The 23,669-nt window shown below is 41.2% G+C and overlaps 1 protein-coding gene across 3 annotated transcripts in view; it reads right to left on the bottom strand.

The window, feature by feature from the left end:
* Window positions 1-23,669, bottom strand: part of LOC115253729 (monocarboxylate transporter 12) — a 384,960-nt gene that overhangs the window by 68,995 nt on the left and 292,296 nt on the right. The window lies entirely within an intron of this gene.

The following is a 23,669-nucleotide window of genomic DNA, read 5'->3' as shown; positions in this document are numbered from 1 at the left end:
ACACAAGCTCTTCTTCTTCTTCCTGCCCCTCACGTTTTATGCATGACCTTTGTTAACCCACCCAAATCTTCATTTTTTAATATGACTCATGTTTTACGGAGAAAACGCTCACTCTATGAACAATGTTTGAAAATGTATTGACTAGCAACCAGCATGATAATATCTGTACCAACGAACTTTTCGACAACAAAACAATATTCACTTCATAGATTTTTTGTGACGCTAGATTCCGCATATATTAAAGCAGACAAAGGAAAACAGCAACAATCGCACTCCTCGTGGTTTCACTGTATGCCTAAATGCCCATTTTAAGCTGATAATGATGATGATGTCTACGACGATGGTCCAAGTTGCTGACCCGCGGGTGCCAGCAATTACCATTATGCTTGAAAGGATCACTACTGAGAGCGCGCGTCTGTGATTTCACACCAGTTGATCCCAGCTTTCGGGGTTAATCTTCTTCTGCGTGCGGGCTGGCTACGGTGCTCGTTAACGTATTTCAGTTGATTTTATAATCGGGTTTCAACTTTTGAACACATTCCAGAAATCTTCACTTTTGATTTTTTTAGACAAAACAATTGGACACCACTGACACAGATGGCACAACAGATAGGAGATATAGCAGACCAGAGAAACTGCGAAAAAAGACACGCGCCAAAGGTAACACGAGGTTCCGCGACACGGTCGGCGTTTTACACGCACCCGCCACTTACTGTTTCCCGAGCGGTGTCAAGAATCGGACTGGTCCAGCCGGGTAGGTAGCGAAAGTCACCACCAGCAGCAGCAGCAGCAGCACCCGGCGCGCCGGTGTGCAAAAGCGAAACCCAGAGAAAGAGAACCCAACCAACTATGTTGCGATTTGTTGGCGCGGTTCGGTGCCGTACCGTACCGTGCCAACAACCGATGATGATGATCCCGTCCTCGTCGTTGTCGCCGCGACGCAACGCTTCATGCCAATATCGTGCCACGCGTGACGCTGGAGGGCATGTGTGCTCAATGAATTCGTGGCCGAGTAATTGCCGGTTCTTGCGCTGGCTGTCTACATCAGCAGTGCGAGCAAGTACGGTCCGAGCAGTGTTATCGCACGTGAGTAAGCACGAGATGAGCCAATTGACTGCCCTGTAACGGATCAGCACATTACCGGCTGAAGAGAGTGATGCTGCTCGGGCACCTATGGGTGAGATTGAGAGAGTCGTCTGCCCGTCCGGTGGCGTAACCAGTGTTTCGTGGTGAATATTTTTCGCACAGCAGCTAAATAGACACCACCAAAAAGTCAGTAGGTACTCAAATACCTGATAGGGAACAATTCACTCCGTTGAATATTCGTCGAATGAAGCTTTCTTCTCCACTGGCCTTCCATTTGAAAACTCCAAAGGGAACGTCCATAAATTACGTCACGCAAAAATTGCCCATTTTCAACCCCCCTCCCCCCTATGTCACACTTTTTGTATGAGACCTTTGAGATTTTTGTATGGGTCGTCATACTTTGATGAACCCCCCCCCACAAAAAGCGTGACGTAATTTATGGACGTTCCCAAAGGCGCGTTGGTCCTCTGCACGTAGGGTCGTAGGGTCCATGCTTTGTGCCCAATGATCACTACCGGTCCATTCAGCGTTTTGTTGATAGTTAACTTCGTGTGACGACGCACTGTGTTCGATCGTAGAGTTCTGCGGAATCCAAAGTAAGCTAGTTTCCTGTCACAATGCGTCTCTGAATTTCTCTGCTGGTGTCATTGTCGGCGGTCACCAGTGAACCCAAGTACACGAATTCTTCAACCGTCGCGATTTCATCATCATCAATAAAAATTGAAGGTGGCGGGCGCGGTGATTCCTCCCTGGAGCCCTTTGCCATCATGTACTTTGTCTTCGACACATTAATGACTAATCCGATTCACCTGGCTTCACTCTTTAGTCGGATGTACGTTTCCACCATCGTCTCAATTTTACGAGCTATAACAGTGGTGCTCAGGCTGGAGGATACCGCGGGCCAAATTTGCAATTCGGGATCGACCTGCGGGCCGCATAAAACATCGATGCACAAAAACAACAAAAAGAGCAATTCTAAAGCATATTTATTAAAAATCTGAACTGTTCAATTTAGATTCATAATTTTGGTTGAGAAAAACGTTTGAGCTTCAAATTGAAACTTAAACAAACAATTTAGAAGTTGCCACTAGAATTGCCTTGAAGCCATCCCGCAAGAACTTGTCAAGAAGCTTTTACAAGAATTTCTTTTGAATCGCTCCAAAAAGGTTTGCTGGATTTTCTCCTGAAATTTCTTGTGGAGTTGTTCCAGAAGGTTTTCGAGAAATTTCTTGAAGTTTCTTTTAGTTTTTCTAGAATTCTCTAGTAACACCTCCAAGAACTCCTCTTAGATTTGCCTTTGGAACTGCCCTGAAGTTACTTCAGAAATTCCTCATTAATCGTTTCCAAGAATTTTTCGTAGAATAGCTTCCGGATTTTCCCGAAAATTTTCCAGGAATTTCTTGAAGATTTTAGTAAATTCTTTCCATAAGTCTCTTCTAAAGTTGATGCAATACTTCATCATTAAATTTCTTCAAAATTTAGATTTTTAACAATTGTTTCCGGAAGTTTCTTTAACATTATCTTCTAAAGTTGCTGCATAAGTTGCTTCAAATTTATTGTTCAAATTTTCCGCAGGCGTTCTAAGCATCTTTTGTGTCTTGATGCAGTTGGTTCTGGAATCTGGTTTGTAGTTACTCCTGAAAATTCTCTTTTTGTTGCTCGAGGAATTTATTCTAAAGTTGTTAAAGAAATTTCTGTTAGAGTAGCACCAAAACATTTTTCTAGGAGATGCTCCTATAATTTCCATGCAGTATCTCCATATATTCTCATTGAGTTTCTTCATATATTTCGCTTAGAGTTGCTTAAAATTTTTCTCCAATAATGTTTTCTGGAGTTTCTCCAAAAAGTGTATCCAAAAGTTTCTCCAAAAGGGCACAGGAGACGCTTTATGAATTTCGCCTGAGATTTTTTTCTTTAAGTTCGTTCAGGAGTTTCGCTTGGACAATTCAGATTGAATTCGTAAGAATAGAAATTTACACAAACAGTGAAAATGAAACAATATTGGCAACCAAGTTGAGATTTGTTGAGAATTTTGTCAAAAACTTCGTGCTTTGTGTTTGTATGTTGTTCGGAAAGGCGAAATGTGAAATATTTGCTCAACGTTGCATTGACTGCGCTTAAAAACTGCAACTAATTTTTAAATGATTCAAGATTACATTTTTAACAAACTTTCATTTGATTCGTGCCACTTATAAATAACTGTAAGCTGGCTTCGTGACTTAGCTGAAATACCTAAATATTTCGGCGTTGCGATTTCGAATCTTACCAGAACGGATTGTTCTTTTTGTGTTCAACACTGTGAAATTGATCAGCATTTTTTTTGTTTGATTTCTTAATGAATCAACGGATTATTTTAAATAATCGTTCAAAAACTTCGATTCGTCTTAAAGTACTCCCCGGGCCGCATCTTAAGGCTTGGAGGGCCGCATGCGACCCGCGGTCCGCAGGATGAGCACCACTGAGCTATAACATCAATATCATCAGCGAAAGCAAGCAGCTGAACGGACTTCGTGAAAATCGTCCCACTCGTGTTTATCCCCGCTCTCATTATTACACCTTCTAACGGAAGGTTGAACAGCAAGCACGAAAGACCATCACCTTGCTGTAACCCTCTACGAGATTCGAAAGGACTCGAGTGTGTCCCTGATACTCGAACTACTCACATCACTCGATCCATCGTAGCCTTGATCAATCGTATCAGTTTATCCGGGAATCCGTATTCGTGCATAATCTACCATAGCTGTTCTCGATCGATTGTATTATACGCCGATTTGAAATCGATGAACAAGTGATGTAAGGGCACGTTGTATTCGCGGCATTTCTGCAACACCTGGCGGATGGCGAACATCTGGTCCGTTGTAGCGCGTTCACCCATAAATCCAGCCTGATATTGCCCCACGAACTCTCTTGCAATCGGTGGTAGACGGCGGCATAAAATTTGAGAGAGTATCTTGTAGGCAGCGCCCAGTAGTGTGATCGCGCGATAGTTCCCACAATCCAACTTGTCGCCCTTTTTGTAGATGGGACACACGATACCTTCCATCCATTCCTCCGGTAAACTTCGTCCTCCCAAGTCTTAGTAATAACACCAGTGCTTCTCCACCGTATTTTAAAAGCTCTCTTGGTAGTTGATCTGCTCCAGTGGCTTTGGTGTTTTTCAATCGGCCAACCTCCTCCTCAATCTCTTGGAGGTCAGGGGCGAAAGTCTTTCGTCCTGTGCACATACTCCTAGATCTGTTACCACGCCACCTTCGGTACTAGCAACGTCGCCATTGAGGTGTTCATCGTAATGCTGATGCCACCTCTCGACCACCTCACGCTCGTGAGAATATTCCCGTGATTATCGCGGCACATGTCGACTTGTGGCACAAAGCCTCTGCGCGAGCAGTTCAGCTTCTCGTAGAATTTTCGTGTGTCCTTAGCGCGGTACAGCTCTTCCATCGCTTCACAATCTCGTTCTTCCTGCTGGCGCTTCTTCATCCGGAAGACTGACTTCTGCCTGTTCCGCGCCTGTCTATAACGTGCGTCATTCGTTCTCGTACGGTGTTTCAGCATTCTCGCCCATGCTACTTTCTTCTCGTTTTTCAACTGTTCACATTCGCCGTCATACCAGTCGTTTCTGTGATTCGGAGTCGCGAAACCTAGTGCTGTAGCCGAGGTACTACCTATGGCGGATCGGATGTTCCTCCAGCCATCTTTAAGTGTAGCTGCGCCAAGCTGCTCTTCCGTGGGTACGGCCACTGCTAACTGCTACGCGTAGTCTTGAGCCACTTCTACGTTACGCAGCTGCTCGATGTTGAGCCGCGGCGTTCGACTTCGACGCGTGGTGATAACTGTCGAAAGTTTTGAGCGCATGCATACAGCGACTAAGTAGTGATCCGAATCTATATTCGCACTGCGGTATGTACGGACATTGGTTATATCCGAGAAGAATTTACCGTCGATTAGAACATGGTCGATTTGGTTTCTGTTTGATGGTCGGGTGATCTCCAGGTGGCTTTGTGGATATCTTTGTGGGGGAAGTAGTTGCTTCGGACTACCATACTTCAACCTGACTTCAACCCTGTATGGTGAATTACCTTTCTGGCTTCTATGTATTCCATGTGGTGAATCTCTGCTCCACTCATGATTTCTCTCTGTCTCCAGTCCCACGGACAGACACCGACCGAGTAGCATCGCGCCACTGCAGCATCTCCCTCCGCAATGATTGTGCGAAAATTTCTCTTGCAGTGCTGGCTGCCGTCTCGTCATCTGGAATCCAGCATCACGCACCCCACTCCCCGATGTAGTGGTAGGTCAGTCTGTTATAAAAACGGTTGTTTTTGTTTACATCGCACGCTGTATCCCATAGTCCCGGCATCGCTGATGCTGTACTATACCTACACGGTGTCGCAGTTTTTGTTTGTTTTTTCGCGTGCTTCTTCAACCTGGTGGTGGTGGGTAGGTTATAGGCTGAGGCTGGTACCCCTTCTGGGAGGATGCGGCTGACTCTTGGGGTAGGCACATAGAGAACGCGACGATGCGATGCGATGGGCTGATGGAATGTGGGACGATCGTATGCGAATGGCCGATTCAATTCTTTTATCTTTCTCCGTGCGTGCGTATGCGCTGTTGTGCACGCGGCTCGGCCTGTAATGGCTCGACCATGGACACGTGGCCCCTGACGAGAGATGCTTCGCGTATGGTAGACGGGTTGTTTACAGGAAAATCTAGGGTATTACCCAGATTATCTCGAAGCGTGGTTTGGGTCGGTTAATTTTCTGAGTTAATAAAAGAGAATCAGCATAAAATGGGGTGTTTAGTCGCTGTTTACCATGTAGTATATGTCAATGAAAACACGCAGATACAGATGCGGATCTATGCGCAAAATAAAGTATGTGCTGGTAGATATCTTTGCGTTCAATCATATCCAATCCAATTTTATTGGAACGTTGAAAGTGTTGAAGGTAGGATAGTGTCTCACCCCTCTGAGTTTTGGATCGTAATGTATGCACTGCACCACCCCTCAATCACATTTTTGTTTTAACGCGATATTAGTTCTATAGATATAGGCTACGGCACGGAAGACCAAGGCAGCGGAGGAAATGGCTATGTTGGTGCAGCAGAGGACGGGAACGAACCAACTCAAACGCTGAGGGAAGTTAAGGATGCCATCCACCAGCTCAAAAGCAACAAAGCAGCTGGTAAGGACGGTCTCACACACAGCAGAACTCATCAAGATGAGCCCGGAAAAGTTGACCACCTGTCTGCACCAGTTAGTAGTCAAGATCTGGGAAACCGAACAGCTACCGGAGGAGTGGAAGGAAGGGATAATCTGTCCCATCCACAGGAAAGGCGACAAGTTAATGTGTGAGAACTTTCGAGCGATCACCATTTTGAATGCCGCCTACAAAGTGCTATCCCAGATCATCTTCCATCGTCTTTCACCTAAAGTAAATGAGTTCGTGGGAAGTTACCAAGCCGGTTTCATCGACGGCCGGTCGACAACGGACCAGATCTTCACCGTACGGCAAATCCTCCAGAAATGCCGTGAATACCAGGTCCCAACGCACCACCTGTTCATCGACTTCAAAGCGGCTTACGACAGTATCGACCGCACAGAGCTATGGAAAATTATGGACGAGAATAGCTTTCCCCGGAAGTAGACCTGTGCGCCGACTATATTTTGCTCGGCGGCGGCGTGAGGGCCATTTTTGGCCGGCGGTGGCGGCGTCATCGGCGTCACGCCGGTGGCAGCTTTCGGCGGCGGCGGCGGCGGCGTGAATCGGCGTGACCAAAATTTGACCATAATTTCAACATTGGCAAAGCAAAAAAGTTGTCATTACGCTCTATAATTTGCAGCCTGAGCTTTTTCATGACCATTGATGACATAAACTATTACATTAGAATGAATACCTTTTTTATTTCTGTTCGGCTCTGCACTGCCACCAGTGATTAGACTTTTTTTACTTATTCGTTTATTTGGAAAACTCTGGCGTCACAGAGCCGAAATGATTTATACATTTTTGTTTTTACGTTGTTTACATTTTTGAAATTTTTAACAGCCTCAATACTATATTTGTTTGAGGAGCAGACACATATTTATAATATGGAAGGTGGAATATTGAGACATTACCGGTATCCTCAGTGTAATGCATGTTGCATTACTCCATTGCAAACAAAGGGCAATAAAATATTGATTTTACTAATTTTTTTTTGTTTTGTTTTACTTAAAACCTTCAGAAGCTATCAAACTTGATAATTAGGTAACACTATTTTCACTAAGGAATTCACGAATATTTTCAGGGAAGAATTCTAGGAGGAGCCTGAAAGAAACTCCTGAAGGAATCCATGAAGAAAATTGTGGACGTATCTCTGCAGGAAGAATCTCTTTCAGTGCAGAAAATTCTGAAGAAATTCCTGATTGAAGTTTTTGAGGAATTTCAGAAGAAAATCCAGGATGAATCTTGGAAAGAAATTCCTGGAGGATTCTCCAATGAATTCAAGCAGGAATCCCAAGGGAATTAGGAATTAGGGAAATATGAATTAGGGAATTCACAAAGGAATTCCAGGAGAAATCTCCGACGGAATGCCAGCGGGAATTTCTAAAGATATTCCAGAAGGAATCCCCAAAGAATTTCTAGGAATAATCAACCAAAACTATCGAGAAGGAATCTCTGAAGGAATTCCAGGAGATATTCCTGAGAGAATACTAGGGGGAATTTTCGTAAGAATTCTATGATAAGATATTCCAGCAGGAAACTCTGAAGTAATTCTAGGAAGAATCCCTAGAGGAATTCTAAGAGGAACACCCGGAGAAATTCCGTGAGAGATCCCCGTAGGAATTATAGGAGGAATCTCCGAAGAAATTTTAAGAGGTTTTACCAAAGGAATCCCTAAAAGAAATCCCGAAGGAAATCCAGAAGGAATCCCCGACGAAATATCAGGAGAAATCTCCGAAGTAATTTTAGGAAAAATGCTCGAAGGAAGAACCCCTCAAGAGAAACCCCCGAAAAGGAATAAAAGGAATCCTCGAAACTACTCTAGCAGGAATCCTCAAAGAAATTCCATGAGAAATCCCCGACAAAATTATAGGAGAAATTACCGAAGGAATTCCAGGAGGAAACTCTGTAGGAATTCCAGGAGGGCTACCAAAGGAATTCCAGGAGGAATCTCCGAAGAAATTCGAAGAGAAATCACCAATGAAATTTTATGAGGAAATCCTGGTAATCCCCGATAAAATATCAGGAGGAATCTCCGATTGAATTTTAGAAGGAATTTTCGAAGGGAGTCTAGAAAGAATCCTCGAAGAAATTACAGGAGAAATCCCAGAAGGCACCTCCGAAGGAATTGCGGGAGGAATCTCCGAAGGAATCACAAGCGGATTCCTCAAAGAGGAAACCCCGATGGAATTCTGAGAGAAATCCCCATAGAAAGTCCAGGAGGAATTTCCAAAGAAATTCAAGGTGGAATCCTCGAAGGAACTCTAGGAAAAATCTTCGAATATCAGGAGAAATTTCCGAAGGAATTCTAGGAGAAATCACCGAAAACATTCAAGAAGGAAATCCCGAAGGAATTCCAGGAGGTATTTTTGAAGGTATTTCATGAAGAAAATCCGAAGAAGATCTAAGACGAATAACCAAAAGAATCCCAGGAGGAAACTCCGAAGGTATTCCAAGAGGAATCCACGACGGAATATCAAGAGGAATCCTCGAAAAAATCCCAGGAGGATTTAATAAAGGGAGTCCAGGAGGGATCCCCAAAGAAATTCCAGATTTTTTTAAAGATATTCGAGAAGAAATCATCAAAGTGTTTCTAGAAGGGTCCAACGAAAAATATCAAGGAGAAATCCTCGTAGGAATTCCACAAGAAACCCCTGAAATAATTCTAGGAGCATTTCCCTCAGGAATTCCAAGAGTAAAATCCGAAATAATTCCAGGAGGAAAATCGTCGAAGAAATTCAAAGAGTCATTCCCGTAGAAATTTCAGGAGGAATCCCTGACGGAATATTAGGAAGAATCGCCGAGGAAATTTCAAGAGGAATTCTTGAAGAAAGTTCAGGAGCAATCATCGAAGAAAGTTCAGAAGGAATTCCCGAAAGAAGTCCAACAGGAATACCCGATGGAATTCCTAAAAGAATTCCTTAAGGAATTCCAGGAGAAATCCCCAAAACACTTACGGAGAAATACCTTCAGGAATCCCAGAGGGGACTCCTGAAGGATTTCCAAGCGGAATACTTGAAGGATTTTAGGAGGAATTCACATAGGAAGTCCAGGAAAAATCTCCACAGGAATTTTAGGAGGATTTCCCGAAATAATTAAGAGAGAAATTCCTGAACGAATTTCAGGAGGAATCCCCGAAGGAATTCTAGGAGAAATCTATGAGGCACTTCCAGAAGGAAACCCCAAAGGAATTCCAGAAGGACTCCTGAAAGAATTCCATGAGGAATCCCTGAAGCAAATCCAACAGGAATCTCCGAAGGATTTCTAAGAGAAATCATCAAAGAAATTCCAGGAGGAAACCCCGAAGAATTTCAAGAGAAATCCACGTTAAAATATCATGAGAAAGCCCCGAAATAATATCGGGGGGAATTCATGAAAGATGTTCAGGAGGAATACCCGAAGGAACTCCAGGAGGAATTCCCAAAGAAATTCCAGGAGACATTCCACAATGAATTCTAGGAGGAATCCCCGAAGAGATTCCAAGAGAAATCCTTAAATGAAGTGCAGGAGAAATCCCTGGAGGAATCCAAGTGGAATTTCTGAAAAATTCTAAGAGGAATTACCAAAGAAATTCGACGGAATATTAGTAGGAATCTCCGAAACAATTTCAGGAGGAATCCTAGAAGGAAGTCTAGGAGGAAACCTCGAAAGAAAATCTAGGAAGAATCTCCGGAGGAATTCCTGAAGGAATTCCAGGATAAAGCCAGGAGGAATCCACGAAAAAAGTCCAGGGAAACCCCTGAAAAAAGTCTAGGAAGAATCCCCAAAGAAATTACAGGAGAAATCCCTGCAGGGATTCCAGGGGAGTTCTCAATTGATTGATTGATTTGTTTTTATTATAGAGACTTTCAGCCCTTGGTTGATTCGTCTCTTGTGAATGCTTGAAGGAATTCCGGTAGGAAGGATTTGCAGGAGGTATTCTCTAAAGAATTCCTGGAATAGCTCCAGAAGTAAATCCTTGAGGAATTATTAGAGAAACTCCATGAAAGATCCCCCAAGAATATTCTGAAGATATGCCTGATTATAATCCTTAGGGAATACCTGAAGAAGCTCCTACAAGATACCCTGAAGCAACTCCTGTGGGACTTCTTGAATGAGGTTCTGGAGAAATCTGTGATGTAACTCCTGGAGGCATCCGTGAGTCTTCCTGGAAAAATCTCAATATCAATCTACAATCTGAAAGAACCCCAGGAGAGATCTCTGGAAGAACATCTGGAAGAATTTCCGAAGGAACTTCTCGAGCAATCTCCTAAAAATATTCTGAAGGAATCTTGGAAAGAACTCTTATATGGGAATTCCTCTATAAACTTCTGGGGTAATCCCTGAATTCTCCTGGAGGTATCCGTGGATCTTCGTATGAGTTTCTCTGTAGAACTTCTGTAGAGGTTTCTGAAGGAACTTCTGTAGGAATCCCTAACAAAAATTCTGGAAGAATCTCTGAAGAAACATCTGCAAGAATTCCTGAAACTCCTGGAAGGATCTCTGATGGAATTCCTGGAAAGATCTCCTGTAGGAATTGTTAAAGGTTCTTCAGCAGGAATCTCCGCAGGAACTCTGCAGGAACTAATTTCTAAAGACCTCCTGCAGAAATTCCTGAAGAAACTACTCACAGGATTTTTGATAATTCTTCAGGTGGCCTTTATAAATCCTCCTGCAAGAATGTTTAAAGGGACTTCTGGAAAGATACCTGAACGAACTCCCGTTGAAGCTATTCCTAATGAACACGTGGAGGTATCCCTAAATCCTCCTGGAGCTATTAGGAAAATCCCTGAACGAACTCCTGGAGAGATCACTGAAGGAACTTCTGGAGCAAGTCTTGAAAAAAAGTCCTGAAAGAATCTCTGAAAAAAAAATTCTTGAGGCGTCCCCAAGGTATTCCAAGAGGAAACCCCGAAGTAATTTCTAGAGAGATTCTTGAACAAATTCCAAAAATTTCTGAAAGATCTCCTGGAATCTCTAAGAAAACTCCTGGACTAGTTTCTAAAGAAACTTCTGTAGAGGTTACACTCTGAAGGAATCCATGCAGGGACTTTCATACTAATCTCTAAAAGACCTCCTATGAGAATCCTTAAAGGATATTCTGGATGAATCTTTGATGTATCTCTAGGAAGCATCCCTGAATTCTCCTGAAAGAATTTCTGAAGGTACTATAAACGAGATCTTCCTGAGAGATCTTCTGAAAAAAAAAATCATCCAGGAGGCATCCCTGAAGAATTTTCTGGAGGAATCCGAGGGGGATCTCTTGGAGACATCACTGAATCTATCTGGAAAAATCTCTGAAGAAACTTCTGGAGAGATGTGAATGTGTGTTCTAAGAGTAATCAAACTCTTGTGATAATGATCGTGAGATTTTTTTCTCAACTTTATGTAAACTTAATTTTGTTTGGGCACTGATCTTCGGCGTGAAAAATGAAAATCAGCGGCGTGACAAATAGCGGCGTATGGAGCGCCGCCGATACCTTGGTCGGCGTCGGCGTGCGACAAAAAGTGTCGGCGGCGGCGGCGTGGCGCGGCGGCGCACAGGTCTACCCGGAAGCTGACTAGACTGATAAGAGCAACGTTGGACGGTGTGCAGAACAGCGTAAGGATTTCGGGTGAACTATCCAGTTCATTCGAATCTCGACGGGGACTACGACAAGGTGATGGACTTTCCTGCCTACTATTCAACATCGCCCTGGAAGGTGTTATGCGACGAGCCGGGCTCAACAGCCGGGATACGATCTTCACGAAATCCGGCCAATTCGTCTGTTTTGCGGATGACATGGATATTATTGCTAGGACATTTGGAACGGTGGCAGAACTGTACACCCGCCTGAAACGTGAAGCAGCAAAGGTCGGACTGGTGGTGAATGTGGCTAAGACAAAGTACATGCTGGTAGGTGGGACTGAGCGAGACAGTACAAGCCTTGGCAGCAATGTTACGATAGACGGGGATACTTTCGAGGTGGTAGAAGAATTCGTCTACCTCGGTTCCTTGCTAACAGCTGACAATAACGTGAGCCGTGAAATACGAAGGCGCATCATCAGTGGAAGTCGTGCCTACTATGGGCTCCAGAAGAAACTGCGATCAAAAAAGATTCACCCCCGCACCAAATGCACCATGTACAAGACGTTAATAAGACCGGTGGTTCTCTACGGACACGAGACATGGACGATGCTCGAGGAGGACCTGCAAGCACTCGGAGTTTTTGAGCGACGGCTGCTAAGGACGATCTTCGGCGGCGTGCAGGAGAACGGTGTGTGGCGGAGAAGGATGAACCACGAGCTCGCTGCACTTTACGGCGAACCCAGCATCCAGAAAGTGGCCAAAGCCGGAAGGATACGGTGGGCAGGGCATGTTGCAAGAATGCCGGACAACAACCCTGCAAAGTTGGTGTTTGCTAACCATCCGGTTGGTACAAGAAGGCGTGGAGCGCAGAGAGCACGATGGGCGGACTAGGTGGAGCGTGATCTGGCGAGTGTTGGGCGTGACCGACGTTGCAGAGCTGCAGCTGCAAATCGAGTATTATGGCTGCAAATTGTTGATTCAGTATTATCATGAATTTGATGTTAACTAAATAAATGAAATGAGATATAGGCTACAGACTATAGACTATAAGCTATAGTCTTGTTGTGTCGCAGGCTGGAAACAAGTTTGTCGTTTTCAAGTTAAATACATTTATTAGTTGTTTTAGTGTCACTCTCTTTTCTTTAACGTAAAAGTGCGTTGGAGTTCTGCTGCCGGATATAGCATCCAACAGAAAGCGTGTGAAAGTTTCGTTGAGTCAGTTTTTCATCGAGAATTGTATTCCGTAGTGTGTTATTGCTTAGGCACTAAATTACATGGAATTAAAGAAAATTGAGTGTCATAGACATTGAAGTAAACAATTTTTTTTCTAAACTATATTTTATAACGTACATTCATGCTTGACACGAATACTAGAAACAATTCGACAATGATTTTTCATAAGGGCCTAACTGACTTGATCGATTTCTCTTCGTCGACTCTCTCTTCCGCTAATAACTTGATCAAAACGAACAAAATCTTGTTTCTATAGCAAGATGTAATCGTCTTCTTCGCATTTCAACCAAAAAATCTTAGGAAAACTCAATATACTTGTCGAATTTGCATGTTGAAATCACTTAATTAACTCAATATGGTATCCCAGAAATGAATTTCATACACGAAACTTTTATGAAAGTGCTGCTTTTTAATAAAATATACGATAGATTAAAAGTAGTGTTAAATTCCATAAGAAATTGTTAAGAAATTTTACTTACCTTTAGAAACCTATTTTGCTTTTGAGCCACCATGAAATTGCCCCCAAAATGGCTGAAAATTTGCCAGCATTGCGGTTATGCACCAAGGATTGTAATGGCACTATGAGTGCTTAGATTTTTTTGCCATGTTTAAAATCTGAGCTTTCTTACTCCAAATAGAGATGGCACTACTGCGTATGCACATTTTATATCTCACATACTTCAGGATTCTGATCACTTAGAAAGATGGAGTTTCGTACAAAGTTGTTGGATACGTCAACAATTAACAGATGAATGGACATTCAATTCGAAACTCCACATATAAGTGGCGCTACTGAGTAAACGCATTTTACATCTCACACATCTCAGAATTCTTATCATTTAGAAAGATGGTGTCTTCGGCAAAGTTGTTGGACGGCCCCGTAGTAGGACTATTCCCAATCAAGTAATCCATGATCTATATGTTCTTCACATGTTTACCAACTTTGCTGAACATATGAGTAGGGACAATGGAAATTCGCGATTTCGCGGAAGCCGCGAAATCCGCGAAATTGGGCTATGGCTGCGAAATTTGAGGAATTCCGCGAAATGCCGCGAAAATGGGTTAAATTGTTAAAATACCAAACAAATTTCCAAAAATTACAAATATTTTAGCAAAATTGACTGATAACTTTTGACAGTGTAAAGTTTTTTACGAGTTTATTGCATTTTAAGTATATATTTGTTTCATACTTTTTTTCAAATTTGCTACTTTTTTCAGTGATTTTTTTATTACTGAGGACAAAACCAAGTAAATTAATCATAAAACACCCAAGTAACAATTTAATGGTGAATTAGTTTTATAGAGGTTATTAGAACCGCCATAAAACCTTACACGTTTTATTTTACTTTTGTGATGGTTTTAAGAACCTCTTCTACTCTATTTGACAAAAATATGTTGCTAGGGCATGCAGATTTGAAGTTTTCTTCAACAAAACGGTCAAAAATATAGGACCGCGAAATTCACAATAGTAGTCCGCGAAATTTAAGAAATTTTGCAGCGAATTTCCATTGCCCCTACATATGAGATATGAAATTTGCATGCTTTATCACTCATGTGCGAGGTTCCAAATTAAACGAATATATAAGTTCTACCCAACAACTTGGCTGAAGACATTCTCTTCTTAGTGTTCAGAAGCATGAAGTATATGAGAATGAGAGATATAACATTGTATACTTATTAGCGCCGCATAGTTGTGGATTTGTGTATCAAACATTCCCGTATTTGTAGGCCCTCGACATACCCAAAAATTTATCTCTGCTAGTGTAAGTTTCAAATCAAACCTAAGTACTTCACCGACACAACAACTTTATTGAAGATGGCATCTTTCCAAGTTATCAGGATCCTGCGATGAAATTCAAACGGTCCATTATCTGTAAGCGCTTTACTTACTTAGATTAAATAGCTGTATATTTGAATTTTGTCAAGACTGGAAGAGCTATTTTCAAACTAAAATCAATCTCAGTCGAATCCAAAAAGTTAGTTACTCAACAACTTTTCCGAAGACGTCATGCTTCTAAAGAAGATTTTCAGATAATTCCGCTTATAGACATTGTACTAATACATTTTTAATGTCCAATATCGCCATCTAGAGGCGAATGCCGCATTGCGGTGAAGCCTTTAAAAATAATATCGCCATCTATTGGGGAAATTTCACACTTTTAATGCACCATGCGCTTGACTTACCGAACACGTCAGAAGAATCGGAGGATATAAATAATTTTACAGGTATACAAAATCACCCAGTTCATTTTTGACAATGAATATAAATCAAAGCGTGTCATGATTTTACCTTCTTTTTGGCTTAACTAACGGTCTAGTTTGGAGGTTTTCAGCTTGATTTTCATGCTGTACTTACATAACTTAAGGTGTCATGATGCATCACTAAGCTTCCATACGAATCATTGACTTTTTGTTTTTCAATGATTGTTTGCCTCGCGTTTTTGTCGAATCACCCCTCGTCGCATTTTGTACTGAGCGGAGCTGTCAAGCAGTTGCCCAGCTGTCAAAAAGTGATTTCAAAAAATCTGTTTGAAATTGATTTCAGGTACCAAAATGAAGTTCTAAAAATCTGAAAAAAATCATAGCGACTCAGAAAAAGGTGCTCTTTTGTTTGAAGATAAAAAATCATTGATTTTTTCTTAATTTAAAACCCCAATTCTGCAGCAACGCAGCAGAAAAAGTATCAGCGCAATCACTGCGAGTGAGCATATAGGATGATACTTTTTCATGCGAATATTCGCTTTGGTAGCAGATAATTATCACTTTGAAATTTCAAGTCATATATCCAATATGGCTACCGATGCTGATGATGCCGTAAAAAGCCTTAAAAACTGTTATACTTAACTTTTGAACCACGATTTTGCAAACTAGTGTGATTTAGGCACGTACACTATTAGTTTATTTTACAAAAGCAAAAAATAAAGCCAAATAGAGGAACTTACGTATTTTCGGCAGTTTTGTTCTATTCGTTATGGTTTTTTTAAACCTGTTGAACTCAGAGTTGGCATAAAATCCTTTCACCAACACTTTGGAACTCTTAGTAGAACCTTTTTACTTGAATCACTACTTAAAAATCCTTCCCAACCAAGCAAGTTTCAGGAAATTTGGCCGACAAAAGCCCCCCATGACGAATAGATCAAACCTGCCGACAATACCCCAAGTCACAGTACTTTATATTCAATCTTCTTTTCGGCATCGTGATTATGGATGGATGAGTAAGGGAGGGCAAACTTTTTTTTTGCAATTTCATACCGTTGAAAAGTTTTATCCATAGGTACAGTTTTGCTTGTTTTGTTCAACAAATCCATGTGCAATCTATAATAAATCCGAAAACTGTACAACATTTTGCTTCCTTATTTATATTTAAAGCACGTGCAGCCGGAATCATCCAAAGCTCTGCCAATCCTCCAGTAGTGACAGCTACAATTTAGGACAGCAATATGGGCATCTTCAACACGTCCATTCTATTACTGAGCCAGGCACGTCCTCGCCACCTTATTTTCCTTTTCGTTACACCTATTGCTGGCTGGCTATACGAAGGGACGAAAACTTTCCACGGATGTTGTCACCACTCCTCCTCCGTACGGTGGCGCCACCATCAGACAAAATTGGGACAAGAAGGGCTAAGGCACAGACAAACAGACGTAACACTTAGAACGATTTTCGTGAAAATCCATCGCCCAGTTCACACTACCATCATCTGGTGGAAATGTTTCACGAAACACTGCGTTGCGAAATATCGTCAACAGGAGGCGCTTGTGTGAAACGTCAAACGCAAAGAATGACGCGCGCGCCTCTGATTGTGAAATCCACAACTAAGAAGATTTGAAACGATCGTCAAAAGCGTAGTCGATGGACATTTCGGCAAGGGTTACGTCTGTTTATCTGTGGCTAAGGAGGAAAAAAAATCTTGGGAGATATCTCACCGAGTGCCCATAAAGTTAGCCCATCGCAAATCATAGACCGAACGGAGGAAGAAAACAATGCTGCTGTGGGACGAGAAGTGTGCGCAAGGATGCCAAAGCCAGTGGAAATCGACGTTGTCGGGTGGCGAGAAAAGCATGACAAATTAAATCTACGCTCGGCCGTGTCGTTTTGGGGCTTTCCAGTTCAAGGCGGGAAGGATTGTGAACAATCAGTGGTTGTCAACCAAGGGTGGACCGTTCAATGGAACGTGTAGTGTCCTGAATTTTGCTTTGTCTTCCTCTTGGCGTAACGATCCAACTAGGACAGAGCAAGGGGCAAACTCTGTTTTAAAATTTAGAGTCAAAAGTCGTGATCCGTATGAACTGTTTCATTGGTAACACTAGTTTACAGCATTTCTGAACTCGGTAAGCTGATGATCATTTTTGGTGTAGAATCATGCCCTGAGTTCGAAAACGCGAAGGAAAAAAATTACAGTAGAGCGGAAATTTTTTCGACTTTTCATACAAGGTTGATGATGTGAAATCGATTTTTGTTCTATTTTTAAGCAAAGTCGCTCGCTTCACACATCTCATTCTCCGTAATCAATGCTCAAATTGAGCTGAATTTTTTACTGTAACTTGCCTACATATGATATGTCAAATTAACGTTTAGAAAGAATTTTTAAATTGTTTTTGTCTTATTGAAAAAAATACATTTGTTAATATATTTTTGGAAATTTTGCTAAAATTTAAGGAGATCGTCCCAAAAACTTGTCAATATCTTGAATTTCATCAATCTCACGCAAAACCTGCCTTCAGATGATCGAATGGTATTGTATTCAGCTTTTAATTTATGGAAAAGATTTAAAATTGGTTGAACAAAACGCAAGATATTTGAATTTTAGTAAATTCCATATTTTAAAAAGTTATAAAACTCGATATTAAGCCAAAACTCAAAAACTGTTCTACTTAAAAATTTTTGAAGCACGGTTTCGAAATCAGCGCTAAATTGTGCTTCAAAAATTTTGGTCGTTGACCGAAGTTCACGACTTTCGTTTTATTTTGTAAACTAGTGTAATCAACTGGTTTTGCAATCGAGTAGCAGGCACGAGGATGCTGAAAGCTCAGGAAAATTTCCTTAACGAGACCATGGCGATATCCTGAAGCCAAGATAAAAAACGGGTTGAAAGCCACTGTACTACGATGGAAGCTCATTCACAATATTGGAACACGACTAGGACAGCACGTTTCTACCTTTAGTCAGTGAGGAGGATGGAGTAAAATGCTTCATCGACTGAAAATATGGGACATTGTTCTAGTAATCGCGATCCAGATGAACCAAGTTGTTTTCGAACACGAGTTTGACGAATAATTTATGTTATTCTGAATTCCGCAGAATTGTTCCATTTCATCCCTTTTGCTTCAAGACATCTCAACATTTCGATCATTGCTCGAGCTGCCAAGTTCCACTTCCGCATGCGACGAGTCCTTTTTTTGTTTTTCCTTTTTCTCGGTCGTTCGACTCATTGCCTCGGTAATTTGATTACATTCCTCTTTCAGCGGAACCATTATCATACTTTATAACTTGATTGCAGCGGGGACAGTTTAGTGGGTGCTAGTGTAGTTCCTTGAGAAGCGAAACGTGATGGGCGGTCGGATGGATCCCACCAAGAGGAAGTCTACGAGACGGGATGTGCGTTGTAAGGACCCGACAGAAGAGAGACAGATTTCGTACATTTTTATTGAAACTAGGAAGGAGAACTAGCACTTCTTCCGCCCCGTGTTCGCTTTTTACTAACTTTTTTTTCGCTTCACCCGGAATGATGATTGAGCATGATGATGGGTAATATCGGAAACGACCGTATCAATCCGGTTCGTGTGGCAGTTAAATGTTCGGTAAAGTTCCGTCTTTCCGTTCCGTTTCTGCGTCTTGGACTATATCGGAAAGTAGAGCAAAGTTCTTGGGTAAACTTGAATTTGACTACTGTGAGCGGGGATCGCCCTGACGTGGAAATGGAAAAGAATTGTCTTTTTTGCTTTATCTTTATCAATGGATTTCATGGATGTCTTTCACAGTAGAAGACCTTCAAAATGTCAACAGTGCTGTTTTTTCGTGGGCTAGATTCTTTTATTCCTTTGAAAAGGTTGTAGGATGAACCCCGAATATGAATGCTTGGCAAATCATTGATCAACCGTAATGATAAGCTTGAATGTTAAACTTTTTGACTACAGTCTCGAGAATTCCGAAAGCGAAGGCATTGTTTTTTAAGAAATGCTTGATGAAATATCTGAAGAATTTGTCGGAGGAATTTCTGGAAAAAAGTTGTCGAATACATGAAGAAATAACCGGTGAAATTCCTGGGCTCAAACAACTACTGGAGGAATAGTTGAAAGAATTTTTGAAGGAATTTCCATAGTAATTGCTGTAGGAATTTCTAGAAGAATTCCTGGAGAAATTTGTTAAAAAAAGAGTTACCATTGGTATTAGTAGAGAAATTTCCTGTTGAACTTGTAGAAATATCCCGATGAATATTATTAGAAACATCCGGAAAAAAATGCCAGTAAAATTCATGGGGAAATTACAGGAAAGTTCGATAACCTTTTCCGTTTTCCTGTCTTATCGTAAAATGAAGTAAAATTCACGGCATGATTTATAAATATTGTTACATGATACAGTATTTTTTTTACTACTGTCTATCGACACGGTTAAGACCTATGTAGATTCATTTCGCCTTGATACAGTATTTTATCTACTTTTATTTTTTTACACGTACTGGAACATTAGTTATGGAAAGTAATTGAATGATCAGGGTGGCGAAAGATTAACCACGAGCTAGCTGCAATGCCAACACCGATCCAGAAAGTGTCTAAAGCCGTACGAAGACGGTGGGCAGGGTAGGTGGCAAGAATGCCAGACAGCAACTCTGCAACGCTGGTAAGGTACACCGGGGCAAGTTGAAACGAGTGGGGCAAGATGAAACAGCGGGTTAAAATGATGTTTTCTAATGATGATAAAAAGTTTGATCATCATAGCACATAGTTTTTGATTCAAACAATCTTTTAGCGACGGAAAAAAATCTAAATTGTATTGAAATCTATTTCAAAACTTCGTGTTTCATCTTGCCCCACCCGTTTCAACTTGCCCCGGTGTACCTTATTCACTAATCATTCGACAGGTACAAGAAGGTGTGGATCGCAGAGAACATGATGGGCGGACCAGGTGAAGCGTAGTCTGACGAGCGTTGGACGTAACCGACGTTCGAGAGGCAGCTGTAAACCAAGTATAATAGCGACAGATTCGACATTTTTTTTATTAGGGCCTATCTGACTTGATCAATTCCTCTTCGTCGATTGTCTCTTTCGCTAACAACTTGCTCAACATAAACTAAATCTTTATTGTTCTAATTTATGTTAAATTCTTTATGTTCCTATAGCAAGATGCAGCCGTCAACTACGGATTTCAAACATTTTTTTTTTAAACTCAATACACATTCTGTAAAACATCAAGAGAGGATAGATGAATGAAACATTACACAGCGCAACATTTTTTGTCTCAAGAGCAAACTTATGTGTCTTTGACAGATTTTGTGCCGCTGAATCCGAATCCGGGCTCAGATTTGCTCAAGCACGTCACAATTTTGAGCTATACCTTAATGTATAGGGCAAAATATGCGATTTTGGGCTTTTTTGACTGTAAGCATGGAAATATTTTTTTAAGCAATCAAAAGGTTAATTGGTCAATTAACATCTAAATTAACGACTCACGCAAAATATTTCGTTTTACCTAATCAAATTTAATAGATTTAAGCATTTTATGTTAGTATGAAAACTTGCATGCAACTTTTGGAGGGTGACTTGTATGGGAAATATCGTACCTAACATAAATCGCTCAAAACTATGAAATTCTATTTGGTAAAATGAAATATTTTGTATTAATCGTTAATTTAGATGTTAATTGACCAATTTATCCTTTGATTGCTTAAAAAATATATTTCCATGCTTAATCGTTTGCAGCCAAAAAAGTCCAAAATCGCATATTTTGCCCTATAAATTGAGGTATAGCTCAAAATTGTGACGTGCTAGAGCAAATCTGAGCCCGGATTCGGATTCAGCGGCTCAAAATCTGTCAGAGACACATAAGTTTGCTCTTGAGACAGACCAAAAGTTAATTTTTGTTACGCTGTGTTATTGCTATTTTTCCAGTACATGTAAAAAGGGCCCATATAGCCGAGGCGGTAAACGCACGGGTATTCAGCATGACCATGCTGAGGGTGACGGGTTCGATTCCCGGTCGGTCCAGGATCTTTTCGTAAGGGAAATTTCCTTGACTTCCTTGGGCATAGAGTATCTTCGTGCCTGCCACACGATATACACATGCAAAATGGTCATTGGCAGAGGAAGCTCTCAGTTAATAACTGTGGAAGTGCTCATAGAACACTAAGCTGAGAAGCAGGCTTTGTCCCAGTGAGGACGTTACGCCAAGAAGAAGAAGAGAAGATGTAAAAGAATGTTATCAAAAATGAAATTCCATTGCTTCGCCTCACTTTTACAACTTCTACAACAGGCGTCGAACCTCTTTGCGGTCTTCGACGAAGTTGTTTGGCATATAGTCACCTACAAGAATACCAAGCCACCTAGAGGCAGGAATTGAATTCTGTATACATTTTGGCCAAGTTTTCCCATACAAACTTCAAGATCGTGGAGCGGCCCTCTTAGATTTAACCGATTTCGCTCAAATTTTGAACGTAGCTTCTGGAAGAGTAAAAATACTGATTCAGAAGGTAAGACTTAATATTTTTCGAATTTTATGTTTTACATACAAGTGTGGGCCACCCTAGAGAGCATTTGAGCTGTCGAGGACCGGTCCTCACAAAAACTAACTTCATGGTGGATTCCTTCACCACCTCAACCTGTTGAACAGAATACGTGACATTATTTTGTACGCTCAATATAGGAGAGTTATTCCTGCGTGAAGAGGACAAATGCGATCGCCCAGCCTGGTAGCTTCCCATGGTTTTCTCTGTCAACAAACTTCACGATCATTACATATGACGGAAAACGGTGCTGTTTTTCCCTGCACGGAATTGGTGTTTTTTTTTAAATTCTCGCATATCATTTTGTTCCATATTGTTTTGCTCTCCAGTGACGACATTCTCCTCATATTGATTCTTCTTTCTACGGTGAATTCGTTTCTCGACTACTCTCGCTCCTGTTTATCGCTTTCTGATCTGCAGGGTACCATACACTAACATCCCAACATTGTTCTTATCTGTCACCTTCTGACACTCTTCATCGAACCAACTGTTTCTTTGTGTAGTAGCTATGGTTTACCAATGCAAGAATGCGTCATTTCGACGATTCTATGATGCATCAATGCAACGATAAGTAAATAAGACAAGTCTGGGATTTTATATGTATGATGATCGTTCGTATCCGTCGCTAGAACCAGAAATAAATTATAAAATCCGTTTCCATTTCTTCCAACTTTTACAGTACAGTGTGAATCACAGTGTCTATTAAGATAACGCCTAAGAGTTATGCAATCAAGCGAACTGTGCCGCATCATCTTCAGAATAATAAACACACAATTTTATCACCTTACGCCTGGCATCCACGCACCACCCAGTCAACCAGTAATCGTATAAAATGTTGCATAATATGTTAAAGTGGAGGCGATATGCGTACATTTTACATGCGCCTTAATGGAGGCATGCACGCATATGGCCTCCACTTATGCATAATTTTATGCAACATCTTATACGATTACTAGTTGTCTGGGCAATATATGAACCATCTGCCTACCATATCCCACCATGACTCCAACATCCACATGAGTTTGTGTAGACGTAGTGGTACATTTGGTTTGCTGTGGATATAAAAGATTACAAACATCACTTCCTTCACCTTCCCCAAATTGATCTACAAACTGGCGTGGCAGGCGACATGTTATTGTCGCCTAAATATTGAAGATCATAAACACTCACACACTGAAGATATCTGCTAATCCTCGGTAGATATTTCATTGGTTCCTATTGTAAGTGTAGCCGCTCTGGCGATACTGGGTTAGCATGAAGGCAGTCAATCAAGCTCAAGCTCAAGCTCAAACATTTCAGCTCAATCTCTTATTTGTATGCGTGAGAACTCAAATGTTACCAATACTTTGAGATAAAACTCGTCAAGAATGGTTTCTTTAGAAATAATCCATGTGTATTCGATTATTTATTTAGTTATGTACTGTTACGTAAAAAATCATTTTAAAAAAATAAAAATGAATTTTTGCCATGAAAATATACCATTGCTTATTTGACCCCACAATACCCCTAAACTCCAACATTTTAATGACTTTTTGGATGTAACGTTACTCAACGGAACTGGGGCGATGGTATCCCAGCGAAAAAATCATTAAATTCATTATTATTATTATTATTTTTCTTTATTATCGAGATTTTCAGCCCTCGGCTGGTCCATCTCGTATTAAATTCATTACAAATGCCATAAAATAACAGAAATTCTCCAATTTTAGGGGGAACTGGGGTAAAACGGACTCTTTAACTCGCTTCAGAGTAGTTGCCCGTACATGAATCATCCACCATCTAATTCTTGAGAAAATTTGCTTTCGAATAAGCTATCGATGGTCACATAGGGTCTTGTATTAAGAAAATTATTATTTTTTTCCACCTTTGGGCTTGATTTTGC

This window comes from Aedes albopictus, chromosome 1 (genome assembly GCF_035046485.1).
Source record: "Aedes albopictus strain Foshan chromosome 1, AalbF5, whole genome shotgun sequence".
Lineage (NCBI taxonomy): Eukaryota > Metazoa > Arthropoda > Insecta > Diptera > Culicidae > Aedes > Aedes albopictus.
The sequence above is the reverse complement of the archived record's forward strand: the minus strand, read 5'-3'. Positions and strand labels throughout refer to the sequence as shown.